The 12,476-nt window shown below is 40.7% G+C and overlaps 1 pseudogene; it reads right to left on the bottom strand.

The window, feature by feature from the left end:
- Positions 1 to 3,141: 3,141 nt before the first annotated feature.
- On the bottom strand, positions 3,142 to 4,039 carry LOC133756732 (putative ribosomal protein uL10-like; annotated as a pseudogene).
- Positions 4,040 to 12,476: the final 8,437 nt, after the last annotated feature.

Below are 12,476 nucleotides of genomic sequence, written 5' to 3'. Positions count from 1 at the left end.
GGCCAGTTATTCAGACTTATGCAATACAGAGTTTCTCAGGAAAAGTATTTTCAATTGCAATTTTTCTAGAAATTATAAGTATCTGTAAAGAAATGCTTTTTGCAATTAAAGTGAGACTTTATCAAGCTTTAAAACTTAGACATGTGAATATCAAAGAAAAAAATAGCTAACATTTCTTGAGTCCATTCATGTTCTCAGGCTTAAATTATGTATGTTGATGCAAATTCATTAAACACAATGCCTTATAGCTGGCCTACCCATATTGTCTCTGAGTCCTGGTTGTAAAGACTAATTCTCTCAGGGTTGTGGTTGGCACAGTGGTCCAATCTTATAACAGGATTTCATTTTCCATCATTTCAGTTATCTGCAGTCAATGACAGTCAAAAATTGCAGATAGAAGTGGAGCTTCAAAAAGTCCATGGAAAATGTTCATTATCTTTTAGTTCTATTTCCCGAGGAACTTTTTTTTTTTAATTTTCAAAAAATTAGTTATTTGGGAATCTAAGAGAAAGTAAAGAAGGATTTGGGGAGAGGGGGAGAAAGGGGTTAATAGAGAAAGAGAGCTTTTTCCTTTTTAATTTGACCGGTAGAGTTATAGACAGTGAGAAACAGAGAGAAGGGTCTTCCTTCCGTTAGTTCACTCCCCAAATGGCTGCGCTGATCCGAAGCTAGGAGCGTCTTCCTTTCTCCGATGTGGGTGCAGGGCCCAAGCACTTGGGCCATCCTCCACTGCCCTCCCGGGCCAGAGCAAAGAGCCGGACTGGAAGAGGAGCAACCGGGACTAGAACCCGGCGCTTATATGGAATGCCGGCGCTGCAAGTGGAGGATTAACCGAGTGAGCCATGGCGCTGGCCCGAAAGAGAGTTCTTTCTTTATGGTTAACTCCTCACTTGTCTGCAACCGTTGGAGCTAGTTTGGGGCTGCTTCTGGGACCTAGGAATTCAGGTGTTTCCCATATGGGTGATAGAAACTCAACTAATTGGGCTATCACCACTACCCTCTAGGGTCTGTACTAGCAGGAAGCTAGAGTCAGAAGCCAAAACAGGCAATTGAACCAAAGTACTATGATCTGGGCTGCGGATATCTTAACAACTAGGCTAAATACTCACCTGTCCAATACCTTTTGTAAACACCCCCCCCCATATAGTCATGCACCCTTTAATGACAGAAATACATTATTAGAAATATTTTATTAGAAGATTTCATCATTCACCACAGAGCATAGTCGCACAAACTAAGAGAACTACCACATCACTAGGCAACACAATGCAGTGAGACCACCTTCATATGTGATGGAAATGTTTTCTGTGGTGCCTGGATCTTCAATGGAAGATGTCAGAAATAACTTATAAGTGGAAATTGTGTATCCACCTGGGTAGTATGATGAAGTCTATCCCACCTGTGGTGTGAATTACCCTTTGGTCCAACAAATCTATCCTTTATACTGGCAGGAAGCTGGAGCAGAAGCAGAGCAGCTTGAACTGGAACCAGCACTCTGATACAGGATGTTGGAATCAAAAGCAGTGGCCTAACCTGCTGCACCACAATGGATAGGCAGAGTTAGACAGTGAGAGAGAGAGACAGAGAGAGAAAGGTCTTCCTTCCATTGGTTCATCCCCCAAATGGCCACTACACCCGGCACGCTGCACTGATCTGAAACCAAGAGTCAAGTGCTTCCTCCTCATCTCCCATGTGGGTGAAGGGCCCAAGCACTGCCCTCCCGGGCCACAGCAGAGAGCTGGACTGGAAGAGGAGCAACTGGGACAGAATCCAGCGCCCCAACCGGGACTAGAACCCGGGGTGCTGGCAACACAGGTGGAGGATTAGCCCAGTGAGCTGTGGCGCTAAGCCAGGTATATTTTTGGCAATTTGGTGATATCCTTGAATCTACTCTCAGAATAACATTTTTAAATATAAAAAATAAAATACAAGTACAAAGGAAATGGTCATATTAAAATCGAATTATTGAAATGTAAAAGATCTTGATTTAGTAGTGTACTTACTTTCTGATCAATTTGTTATATAATAATGTCAGGTGGTGAATCTAATAACCACCACAATATCAGAGATGTGTTGAAATCATACCCAAGATATTTGCAACAATGTGATATGAAAATGGTTGTGCTTAACTACTGGTGACAACATTGTAGGTACTGCTAATTCTGTGATTTTTGGCTATACTGAAAAAGTCAAAAGTCCATCAGATAGAAAGGAAATCAAATCAGTATATTTTTTCCCTGATTTCTCTTGAGGGATTCTGTGTGTGTGTGTGTATGTGCGCAGTTCAGAATCTTAGGTAAAGAACCAAGCTCGTAGAATCTTCAGAATTCATCTACAAAAACAGCTCAGTTCATAGGATTCATCAGCCCAACTTAATCCACAGCATAAGATGCAAAACACAAATGACTTAGAAGAGGCTGATGTACTGAGGAGAAGCCAAATTAATCATAGCAATGTATACTGAAATTAAGCACAGCAGGTAGACGAAGATCCTGTGTGGATTTCAGATGATACCACACATCAGTGCACTCACGCACGTTGTCTTTCTATTTCTGCTAGAAAGAGGTCTTATTGGAAACAATTAAATATGCAAATGAGAACTGAGAAATGGAGCTGAGGATACAGAATATGCAGTCATTTGCTGTTTATTTTCTGTTTTGTAAATTCTAAGTTTTGGCTTGATCATATTGCAACTTACCTGGGCTTAGATCCTTGAGTTTTCAATGGATAAGGGGGTTTTGCTTACTGAATTTATTCAGCCATCTTTATTGGAAATGGTAGAAGTTACCTCTTTTAAAAATTTCTCCTTTGCTTCTAATCAGACTCACTTTAATTTGGCTGAATGCGTGTTTTACTATTTATACATAATATGAACTCTGGCTTAATCTGGAAGTCTAGAGGTTGTAGGGGTGATGAAAGTGACCAGCAAAAAGATCAAAAGGAATCCATAATCCATCTGTGTAATCTATAGTATTTGGCCAGATTCCGTACCTCATAGACGTTGGAGCTAATACTGCACAAAATTTGATTTTTCAGTCTGCAAGGTTAAATTTCCTTTTCTGTTTTTGTAAAGAAAATTAAGCCTTTATTTCCCTCTTTCTCAGTCAAAGCTTGCTGAGTTGGTTGCTGTTCGGTGATTAGTCAGAGACCAAATCCCATATCCTGGTCCTCTTCCGACTCTTTCTTGGCTTCAACCTTGGCTGGGGCTACAGCAGCAGCAAGAGCAGAGCAGTAGTGGTGACAGCACCACAGGGGCAGATGGATCAGGCAGGAAGGCTTTGATCTCTTCAGCAAGAGGGGAGGGTTTAGTGCCCACAGACAAAGCCAGGACCCGCTTGGACGAACTGATGATGGAATGGGGCACTGATGCAATCGTCAGATGACCAATCTGCAGACAAATCCTGGCAACCTCCAGAGAGTGAGAATGCAGCTTCCTCGGGGATGTCCAGCTTCAGGCGTGCAGATGCTGCCACCGTGGAACACCTGCTGGGTGATCAGCTCAAAGAAGAAGGGGGAGATGCTCAGGAGGTGCAGCAGTGTGGCTTCCCTGCCTCTCATTTTGTCTCGAGTCTTTATTAGCTGCACATCTCTCAGGATTTCATTGGTGCCCCTGGAGACTTTAGTGGTAATTCCCAAAGCCTGGAAAAAGGAGGTCTCCAAGGGCCCCATAAAAGTGTTCCAAGATGGCACAGTAACTTCACAGAGGGCAATGGCGACAGCATGGACACCAGCCAACAGCATAGTCCTGATCTCACTGAGGTCCTCCTAGGTGGGCACAAAGTCCATGTTCCCCCAGGTATGAGGCAGGAGCTTTTCCAGGGCTGGGTTGTTTTCTGGATGTCCCCAGATGGTCTTGAAACATCATCGTGTTCTTGCCCATCAGCCTCCATCCTTTCCTCTGAAGGACATGCAGAGCTGCTCCATCTGCTTGGAGCACACTGTGTGCTCCCACAGTGAAGCATTTTGGGTAATCATCCAAAAGTTGGATGATCTTAAGGAAGTGGTTGGGCTTCTAATTAGCCTTGTCTTCCCTAGGCATCACAACACTGCATGAGAGATTGCCACTCAGGATTTAAAGACTCACTCTAATGAAGATGCCTGGCAAGAAAAGAATTTGCCTTCTGAAACTGATTATATTTGAGTACGACTTTTGGTGAGGAAGGCATCTTCCTTTTAGACATTTGGAAAAGGTCAGTAAGTGTCCAACAAGCAAATCTCTTCAAGCCATCTTGTCTAGGAAAGGCAACGGATACCTGAGAAGTCAGCAATATGGATCACTCATGATGAACCCATTGTGGATTTTCGCATGGAGTTGAGTAAATTGGAATGGAATTTGGGAGATAGGAGGGGGATGCCCCTCTGAAGGCATTGGAGAAATTTTATCTTTATGTAATCACGTTGGGATACAACATTGAAAAAATTGAAACTCAGGGAAAATCTGTAAATCCTCAAGTAAACAGAGTAAGACCTGTCTTCAGAGGTAAGATACTATTCTGTCTTAGTTCTGCTTTAATTACCACAATGAATCAGGAAACTGCTAAGGTAGTGTCATGGAGGGCATGGTAAATTACAGAAGTCCACATAGTTTAAAATTGCATAAAAAAGGAGATTATAAAGTTAGATTAACATGGTATAGGCTTATATGAAACATCTAGAAAAGCTTATTCCATATTTCAAACATAATCATTTAGAGTTTTTACAAATATTTTGATGGTAATAAAGTATTATTTTAAAAAATTGTTCAATTCACTCTTAATGAAAAAATGAAGTAAGGTATCTTTTTTCCCTTAAAGTTTACTTAACTTTCTACCTAAATAAAAATTGACACTATTATATCAAGTCAGAAAGAATGCCTTCTTATTACAAATTTGATATTTGAAATGAAATAGGGCAAGTTTCATTCTAGATACTATCCAATAGCTTATTCTTATATTTTAGCATCATCAATTCATTTTACCTCTTTGAGTCTTATTTTCTTTACTTTTAAAGCTATTGTGGAAGTAATTGTTGTGCCTATCATGTAGTAAATCCTAAAAAAATTAGCCCTTATTCGATAATTGTCTAAACTAAGTACTTCAGAGTGCAGTTGATCATAGTAGTCTAAATTCTGATATAAAAGCCTCTGGCACATGGATTCACAGGTGAATTTCTTCATTCAGTTTCTTTAGGGAGCCCTCTGAGCAACATTAAAATATAAATGTGTTGTTATATTTTCCCAAAGTTTAAGTTATAACCCTGACAAAAGACATATATTGTCAGAGTTTATCAGTCTGTGACTGTGAGGAGATATTGCTGATGCAGTTTTGCTAGACATTGCTGGATGGGTACCTTCCTTTATTGATGAAGGCACTCACAAAGTGTTGATAATTACATCTGCAAGTCCATGGGGACTGATCGTCTGTGGTCACGATGAAGCCTGCGTCTTTCTGTGTTCTCTCAATTCCTGTTGAGGAATTTATAGTGCATGCTCTCTACTGCCTCACATGTTCTACTCGGTGTTTCCTGATGCTTTCCTAGAGCCTTGGACTCCATTCAGGCAGATTCCCTACTGCTGTGGTTTGCCCCCTCCAAACCCCACGTTGAAAGTCAATTGCCAGGCAGGCGCCGTGGCTCACTTGGCTAGTCCTCCACCTGCGGCTCCAGCACCCCGGGTTCCAGGCCCGGTTTGGGTGCCAAATTCTGTCCTGGTTGCTCCTCTTCCAGTCCAGCTCTCTGCTGTGGCCCAGAAAAGCAGTGGAGGATGGCCCAAGTCCTTGGACCCTGCACCTGCATGGGAGACCAGGAGGAAGCACCTGGCTCCTGGCTTTGGATCAGTGCAGCACCGGCCGTGGCAGCCATTAAGGGGAGTGAACCAATGGAAGGAAGACCTTTCTCTCTGTCTCTCTCTCACTGTCTATAACTCTCTCTCTGCCACTCTCTCACACTATCTAACTCTGCCTGGCAAAAAATAAAAAAAAAAAAAGAAAGAAAGTCAATTGCCATTATGACAATATTTGGAAGTGATGGGCATTTGGAGGTGTTTGGGTCAGGGGAATCAGGACCCTTGTGAAAGAATCACTGCTTTCTAATGGAAATGAGTTAGCTGTTGTGGGCGTTAGACCCCTTTGTGTCTCTTCCACATCTCTCTCTGCTGACAATTCTGCTTTCTGGTGTGAGTTGAGGCAGCACAGCACCCTACCCAGAAGCTGAGGAGGTGCCAAAGCCCATCCCCATGGCCCTGGACTTCCCAGCCTCCAGAACCATGACCCAAAATAAACCTCTATTCTTTTAAATTACTCAGTTTCGGTGTCCTGTCATAGAAACAACAATACACACACACACACACACCCCAAGACAATGATGCAATGATGCTTTCTCAAAATACAAAGCAAAACAGAGATTGGCTCCACTTCACTAAGAATTTGGACTTGGCTCTTAGGTCTCAGTGGGGTAAGAGCCCTTTGCTCTTACTTTCTCTTCCCTTTTTCCCTCTGTGTCCTCTGCAAACAAAGAAGAAAACAAAAGTCAGTTTAAACATCCACTCTTCCCTGGCTCCCAGGTTCCACAAACCATACTCAGATGAGACCAATTGTCTTCCTCAGCTCTCATCCTGCAGCTGCCTTCCAGAGTAATGCAGTGGCCCTGTAATAATGTGGGTTCTTTGTAGGAGTTCTTAGAACTCCCCCTCGGTCCCCCATTCCAGTTCCAGTCTGACAATGAGAGTTTAATTGCAAAGCTACAAAACAAATTTTTTAGAATTTTCTTTTCCCTAATCTGACTTTGTGCACTGAGTAGTGTTTGCTCACATACAAATGTCCCATTTTCTAGTTGGAGAAATTATTGTCATTTAATTCAGAATAAGAATGTGTTGATGTTAAGCCTGTGATTAAAAATAAGTTTCAAGTAAACAGGTTTCTTGGGAAAGAATCCCATGGCTGTGCAGAGGGATTAGGGTTAATTCTAAACATGGCGTATTTTGAGACTATTATGAGACAGTGATTTTACCAGTTCTACAGATGATTAAAAAGCCATTTTCTAAAATATTCTCACTGGAATATTTTTAAAGAAAACATTTAATTGCTCCAATCAAGCATAACTACTTTCTGCTTATGGTGTAATTTGTACACTCTGATAATATGGTGTGTGGCTATTTGTCATAATTTTATAAGTATATATTCCCCATTGTAATGATTGGCTATCATTAATTGTGAATAATTCCCTGCTTGTTAAAAAAAAAAAAAACCTGGGAAAAGAGAAAAAGCAAGGCCCATCAAAAAAGAGGAGGCTGGTATGCTTCACTTTATGTTTCCCAGGATATCAAAAACTACGCAATTCAGGAGGCATTAACAATAATACAGGGACTGGCATTGTGGTACGGTGGGTTAAGTCACGACCTGCAATGCAGGAATTCTATATGGGTGCTGGATCCAGTCCCATCTGCTTCACTTCTGATCCAGCTCCTTGCCAACACATTTGAGAAAGCAGTGGAAAATGACCCAAGTCCTTGGGTCCCTACCACCCACGTGAGAGACTTGAATGGAGCTCCAGGCTCCTGGCTTTGGCCTGGCCCAGCCTTGGCTGGTGGGGAGTGAATCAGCAGATGAACAGCTTGCTTTCTCTCTGTCTTCATCTGTCTCTCCCTCTCTCTGTATAACTCTGCCTTTCAAATAAATAAATAAATGTCTCTAAAGCAAACAACAACAACAAAAAAAACCCAAAAAACTCCGTGATGTGAACAAGTAAACAAAGTCATGTTTTCAAGATTTGCTAGCAGAAGACTGAGTGTGCCTGATGCTTTCTTCACTGAACATAACAATTATTTGATGCAACTGAAACGAGCCTTCCTTTTAAACATTCAAACCTGCTACAGCACCTTTCTTTATTGCATACATTAAACGATACTGACAAACAGGAGACTACGTAAAAATTGTCCTGTGAGGATTTTTTTCAAAATACGGTAATCCCATTACTCAGGGAACCTCAAATGCTTACACTGGGCAAACAGCTCAGAAGAGGTAAATCTGGGAGTTGACAGCTATCTAAGTAGCTTAATAAACTCCTCAGTGTGAACCAGTTGTATGAGGCTGATGTGACCTATCATGCTCCGGGTTTATTTAGAATTGTATAGAATCCAGGACAATGAGAGCAGAGATCGTGCTAACTGCACACATCTGTAGTCACCCATCTATAATACTTTATCTGTTTTCTTGGTATCATAGAAATAGCCTATGACATTTAAACCATTCAGTGTCTCCTCTATTCATAGTCTTCATTTCTCCTAGGTGAGGACTCTGGCCTGTTCCTCCTAGTTTTACCTCTGCTTTCTGTAGGACACACCCTGGTTCTGCAAACTCTGCCACCCATTTTTCAAACACTTCTTGAGTTCCCACTTTCCCTATTCACCTGCTAATAAATCAACCCAGAAGAGCTTGCAGAGTGGTGTTTTGCCTCCCCGAGGACCTGACAGACAACACGACAGTTCTCTAGCTGCAGCATGCCACAGCCATGGCTGCCTCTTTGTGCCTCAAATACCATTGCTGCAGCACACACCTTTGGAAACATTTTGACTACTCAGAATGAATACATTTTTGACATTTTCCTTACTCAGTAGTTGTTGACACTTTATTTTTTTAAGTAAAATAAGTAACTGTGTATCACTCCTTTATAACCTGTAAGTACTTGGACCTAATCAGTTCATATATGAATATTACCAAGCTTATGTATAATTTTCCACGGCATCTTGGCCAAATAGGTTTATTTTATGACCACTGTTATTATTACCAATAGCATAATTAATAAAGCTAGAGTAATAAAGTTAGAAGTATCTTGGATTTGGGTCAAAGAGTAGCATCAGTGGCCCCATAAATCATTCCCAGTGGCCTTAGTGTCTTACATAAGCAGAGAAGTACAACTTCCTCTATGTGGACATTTGTGTGTGTGTTTGTGTGTGTGCGCGCACACAGGATGATTGCCCTTGTTTCCACCTTCTATAACAACATGCCTAAGTAGTGTCCCCTAACTCAAGCTCCAAGTACTTCCCATAACTACTGATAGGCAAATTTCTTGACTCTCATCTGTCACCTGCCCTTTACATCTCTTGTTGCTATCATTTGGTTTCTGGCCTCTTCCTTTAACTCATGTTATTGGTTCCACAATTGTGCTTTTCTTTTTTTAAGATTTATTTATTTATTTGAAAGTCAGAGTTACACAGAGAGAGAAGGACAGGCAGAGAGAGAGAGAGGTGTCTTCCATCCGTTGGTTCACTTGCCAATTGATTGCACCGGCTGGAGCCATGCTGAAGCCAGGAGCTTCTTCCAGATCTTCCACACAGGTATAGGGGCACAAGGACTTAGGCCATCTTCTGCTTTCCCAGGCCATAGCAGAGAGCTGGATTGGAAGTGGAGCAGCCAAGACGTGAACAGCACCATATGGGATGCTGCCACTTAGGGCGGTGGCTTTACTCACTATGCCACAGCACCAGCCCCCACAGTTGTGCTTTTCAAGGAATAAATGAATACGGTTTTTCTCTGGGTTTGGCTATTATTTCTTCTTTTATATGGTTGATTCTTCCATTTTGGATCAATTTCCCTCTGGCCTTTCTTGTCATCTTATAGCCTTATCTGTTCTAAGATCTCAGTGATCTATAGTGAGGAGTTCTGAGTTGAAATCTTAAGGAGATAGAGAGGCAATGGGCACATATATTTGGCTAGCTGATGAATGAACAAATATACATGAAGCACAATTCCTATTCTTTAGGAGTTCTTGCTTCAGTAGAAAAGATAAACTTAAAAATGCCATTTATTAAATAGTATAATGCTACATCAAAAGCATGAGCAAATTGCCATGGCTACTCAGGTCAAGTGAATAGTGTCTCAGCAAAAGATATTTTGAAAATAGTTAATTAAGTGAAATATGTCCAGATTGGAGAGTCATCTCAATTATGTAAATATATAAACTGAAAGCGACCACATCTACCATAATTCTCATTTGTTGCTCAGCTTCATCCCCTTCAATTTATTTGCAAAATATCATTATTTAGATGTAACTAGGATAATACCTTTGTCCTGTCCAAAAGAGTAAACATTTAAAGTCAGATCAGAGGAAGAAATCTCTTGACAAATGTCTGGCAGTTGGAAGCCATACAGAGCTTAGGAAGATGATGACCCAGTTCAGTATTTTGATCTCATGTTGGCTGGAGTCTTTCCACAGGGGCACCCTGATTTTATTGAAAGCAATCCAAACTTTGTATACATATGAACGTACTTCAAAAAGTTCATAGAAAGTGAAATTAAAAGAGCAGTTTTTTTTTCAAAATGAAATTTTTGCGTAGTTTTTTTCTTAATATGCATTTTCCATGTACTTTGTAAAAAATCCTCATGGATGAACTAAAAATTTATCAAGAAGTATGAAGATATTTGCAAAAAATGATTTTAAAATGTTTACAACTGCATAAAAATGAATTTCTGGCAGAATTTTCCTTAGACAAAGGCTTCTTTTTAAAACAGGGAATTATAGGGGCCTGTGTTGTGTTGCAGTGGGTTAAGCTCCTACCTACAAAGCTGGCATCCCATATAGGCTCTGGTTCAAGTCACCCAGCTTCTCCACTTCCAATCCAGCTCCCTGCTAGTGCACCTGGGAAGGCAGCAGAAGATGACCCAAATGCTTGGGCCCTTGCATCCGTGTAGGAGACTTGGATGATGCTCCTGGCTCCAGGCTTGGGACCATTTGGGGAATAAACCACCAGACAGATGATGTGTCTCTATTTTCTCAAACTCTCTCTCTCTCTCTCTCTCTCTAATTCTGCCTTTCAAATAAATAAGCAAATCAAAACAAGGGAGAGAATCACAAGAATTATTGGCAAACACAAAGGGTGAACAAATGGTTAAAGGAGGTCACAGGCCACAATATCATTACACAGAGAAAATCATCACAAAAACCTAATGTAAAAGGACTTAGTAAAAATGAAACAAGTGAAACTCATTGGTTCATAACGAGTTTGAGTATTTCTATGAATTGATAGGGATGGTTTGTAAACTTTAAGCAATTATAAAAATTAATTTGACTATTACCTGCATGATTGAAAATATTATTAAAGTACAGGTGTTTAGCCTAGAGGTTAAGACATCCATGTCCTATTTTGGAATACCTGCCCTCAATTACTGGCTTCAACTTCTGGCTCCAACTTCCTGTAGATGTAGACACTGGGAAGCATGGTGATGGCTCAGGTAATTGGCTTCTTGCCCTTCATGTGGAAGACCTGTATTGAGTTCCCAGCTCCAAGCCATGGTCCAGCCCCAACAGTTGTAGGCTTTTGAGGAGTGAACCAGTGAATGGGAGCCCTCTTTGTCTCTCTCCCTGTCCCTCTTCCCCATCCATGCCCAAACAAAAATGTTTTTGAATACTAAAAAGACATAAAAATAAAGAGGACCAATAGGGAACATATTTACAAAGATTTATAGAGAAAATTAATTCAATGGCTTTATGAAGTTCAGGTAACTCTTCTAAATAATTCTGGATCAAGTTCTTTCCATCGAGCTATATAAACATTATTCACTAAAGTGTCAAGATAAACCAGAATTGTCTAAATCACATACAAATTATTAAATGACTACAGTAAGTATATAAAACATGCTACATGGTGGCTGGGGGCTGAAACCCAGAGTTAGGATGTCAATCCAGGTCTCTCGTATGAGTAGCGGGAATCCAATGACTTAAGCTATCTCTGTGGCCTGACAAGGTCTTCAACACCAAAAAGCTGAAATCAGGATCTGGGGCCAGGATTCAAGTCCATTCCAACTGGCATCTTAATAAACTTGTAGGCTCAGCACTTTCCCTCCAGTCAGCCAAATCTAATTCCTGGTTTATGATTCAACTCAGGAAATTCCACCAAATCGCAGCCTCTCTCTTCTGGATTCCACTGGACCTCCTTACATATGCTTCTCAAGCATCCCTTGTGGGTCTTGAATATTAGGAACTTATGGGCAAAGCCGTTTTCAATAATCCATCTTGACACTTGAAAAGTGACATTTCCTCAGAAATCCTACAAAATATTATCTTACTAAAAGCACAGGTGACATCTTTAAAATGACCATGCTATAGTTGCTATAGGTGAGCTCCTATGAAAGCTCAAACAAAAAATTTACATGGTTTAAAAACTAGAATGGTTTGAAAGTGCAAACGTTTACTAAAATATTTGGCAGGATACCTATATGAAATTGTTGTATCACAAAGTTGGCGGGAGCTCTACGTTTTCTTACCACCAAGCAACAGATGTTTGAGTCCCTACCATCTCTTGAGTATTGTATATACACATCCCATGTTGAAGGCTCATTTTCCAAAAAAAAAAGTGAACCAGTCACAAGTTAAAGTACTTCTACTGCTGAGTAAGTTTTCTTCGAGCAAATCAAAATTTGTCTTTTGGAAAAGCCTACTCATCCCCATGCTTCTTCTTTTAAAACAAACATAACTAGTCCACTGTCATCTACTTGAAATGTTTT

Source organism: Lepus europaeus, chromosome 3, assembly GCF_033115175.1.
Source record: "Lepus europaeus isolate LE1 chromosome 3, mLepTim1.pri, whole genome shotgun sequence".
NCBI classification, from domain to species: domain Eukaryota; kingdom Metazoa; phylum Chordata; class Mammalia; order Lagomorpha; family Leporidae; genus Lepus; species Lepus europaeus.
Note: the sequence above shows the minus strand (reverse complement) of the source record. Positions and strands in the feature narration are given on the sequence as shown.